Source organism: Phascolarctos cinereus, unplaced genomic scaffold (genome assembly GCF_003287225.1).
Source record: "Phascolarctos cinereus isolate Bilbo 61053 unplaced genomic scaffold, phaCin_HiC Scaffold_4;HRSCAF=312, whole genome shotgun sequence".
In the NCBI taxonomy this organism is placed as follows: Eukaryota; Metazoa; Chordata; class Mammalia; order Diprotodontia; family Phascolarctidae; genus Phascolarctos; species Phascolarctos cinereus.
This window is the reverse complement of record NW_027555847.1, coordinates 462,845,251-462,848,288: the sequence shown is the minus strand read 5'-3', so window position 1 is coordinate 462,848,288 and position 3,038 is coordinate 462,845,251. Positions and strand designations below refer to the sequence as shown.

The 3,038-nt window shown below is 34.6% G+C and overlaps 1 pseudogene; it reads right to left on the bottom strand.

Annotated features, from left to right (window-relative positions):
• Positions 1-1,450: 1,450 nt before the first annotated feature.
• LOC110219032 (importin subunit alpha-1-like) lies at positions 1,451-2,316 on the bottom strand (annotated as a pseudogene).
• Positions 2,317-3,038: the final 722 nt, after the last annotated feature.

Here is a 3,038-nt window from a genome sequence, read left to right as displayed (position 1 = left end):
ATTTCCCCCAAGGAATTTCAGCCTGAACCTTGATATTTACAAATGTGAATTCAGAGATGATTATTTGTTGGGAGGGAACTACATGTTCGCTTTGGTTACATGTTCTGGCCTAGGTTTATTATCTTTCCTCACAGCTTTTGTATCAGTTTTTTTTTCCTGTAATTTTATCTGTTTGCTACTCCTCGTTTTTGGCTTCTAAATAATGAGGCACCTGACACCAGGAATCAGCATCAGAAGTGTCTTTAGTGTGTGTCTCTGTTTGACCCTTCTAGAATTTACCGTAGGAGAAGCCAAAACTACAGAAAGAACTGAGGAGGAGTTCAGAAACTCCACTCTTATCACAAGAGTTGATAGAGTCTTTTTCATAATTAAGTCTCTTCCTAGCTTTGAATTCTAGTTGTCAGAGAATTATGACATACCTTATACTACTTATGCTTATTGTTTCCTAAAGTTCTGACATAGACTGTTTTAACTTCACTTCAGAGACTTCTCAGTCTGTTAATGCTTTAATTATATGTACAAATGAATATATTCTTCTACTTTTTTTTGCTTTTACTGAGGGAGGATCTCTTTACTGAGGAAGATTCTACAGGGATCTCTTCTACTCAGCATCATCTAAGTCATGAGTCTTAAAGTTCTTCATATCTTTAGACTACTGTTTGTTTGTACTCCTGGTTACTTGCTTGCAGTAGAAATGAGAACTCTATTGAGGATAAAGGTTTTATATAGTACATGCACAGTTCAAATTGTTCAGGTATACTTTTCAAGTACTATTCAAGAAATGCTCCATTGAAAGTTTTAAGAATGATTTTGAGCAAATAAGTCATTTTGACTTATGAATACCCAAATGAACTACACAGGACATATGAATGAAGATGCTATCTGCATTGAGGGAAAGAACTGATCATTAGAAGTATATGGGGGCAGCTAGGTGGCACAGTGAATAGAGCACCAGCACTGGATTCAGGAGTACCAGAGTTCAAATCCGGCCTCAGACACATAACACTTACTACCTCTGTGACCTTGGGTAAGTCACTTAACCCCATTGCCTAGCCAAAATAAATAAATAAAAATTTAAATAAATTTTAAAAAAGAAGTACATCGAGAATGATCACACACACACACACACACACACACACATCTGTGTTTAATGGTAGCCATCTCTAGGGCAGGGGGAGGGAAGAAAAAGAAAGAATAAAGAAATGTACAAGATAAATTTATTATATATTTAAAAGGAATAGTAAGCTGTATGTAAAAGAGTTGCAGTTTCGTGTGCAATCATCTTTTTTTATTATTCTACTCTTATAGAAACACTTGTTTTATGTCATAAGTTAAAAACAAATAAAAAATTTAAAAAGTCACAATTCAAAAAATGATTAAGTGGAGAGACATAAGACACAAATAATATCAAGGATAAATCACATAAGATTTAATGGTTGGACCGTAAAATCTAAAAGTTAAAGGTCCCTGGTATGCCATCTTGAATGTAGAAGATATAATCATCAGAGGTAGTTCCTGGTACAGCATATGTGATCTTCTCTGCAGAGAAATAGTTTCCAATTAAGCTTGAGGAAGCCTTATCTGCCATTTCATTTTCGTGGGACTGGAGAACTTTAATTCCATCTGGTTCTCCACATTATTCAATCAAGATACACCATTTTTCAGTTTCATTTACTTTTTCAGCAGCCAGAAAGCAAATATATTTGAAATTGCATGCCGAATAATCAAGAAATCATACTATTTTTTGTAGATAAAAATTTGATTTAAGAGTTCCAGAAATCCATTTTGAACAACACACACAAGTTGTTTGTAACAACTCATGAAACTTCTTTTTGTGATTTAAAGTCTTCCTTTGACAAAATTCTAGCCAAGTATGTAACTAGTCTATGATTCACAACTGTACTTGGTCCTGACAGTCAGCCATAATGTTTGTCATGATCCAAGCAGCTTCCTTCTGAATATTTGTTTAGGGTGAATAAATAGGTTACTAAAGACAGAAAGTGTCTCAAGTCTGTTACAATTGGAATTTATTCATCCATCTCAGTGCCAATATTTCCTATAGCCCTTAAAGAAGTCATTGCTTACTGGCAATTGACCAGATCCTACAAGTTGCACTAGTTGTGGGACAAATCCAGTTTTCACAACCACTTTAATCTGGTCATATAAACTGACCGTAAAGTAGGAAATGACCCAATAGATATCTATATGCCAGAATTTCTGGATCATAATGATGCAAGAGGCAAACCAAGGTAAAAAGAATGTCTCAATAGTGTCCACTGGGGAAATAGGATTCTTGTTACAACAAAAATTTGAAAGTGTTCAGGTATTTAATGTTTAACAAAGAATGAAATTCCGCATTTTCACTCCTGTCGATAGAATGTCAGATTCTTAAGCTCACTATTTGTAAAACAGTAGAGAGATATTTCCCTAAAAAACCCTGTAATATTTTCTCTACTCATTTCACAGGTCATGGTGAGTATGGTGTTTTGTAGAGATTGGAGTGCTATAGAAATTTGAATCATTTGTTGTTTTATTATTTCAGTAGATTGCTCCTTAGTATAAGGAAGAGCTTTCAAAGGGAACTCCAAGAGAGCATACAAAAGATATAAAATGCTGATGAGTTAAGAAATGAACCTAAGAGAAAGAGTGAAAGTGAAACCAATGCTACATACAAAGAAGAATGGATATAGATAGCTTGGAGCTATGAGATGGAAGCAACAAAATCACCCTTGGTCACCAATACAGGCAAAATAATGGAATGGAAAGAAAATGAAGTAGAAGTTGCAAAGTTTCATCATGCTTGAGTTTCATCCAAGTTTAGATGATGTTGATTGAAGATAGTCCCAGAAGGATCAGGACAGATATATTTACCTACAAAGTACTCCTCACATATCAGAATTATGGTCTTCAACAATCCATGAAGACACATTTAGTGTCATCTGGCAATAGAACAAATAACATATAAAATTTCTCCTGTAGACAAAAAAAAAATGTGATGGAAGAGGCATTCCCTAGAAGATCAGGTGTGTTCAATGTAT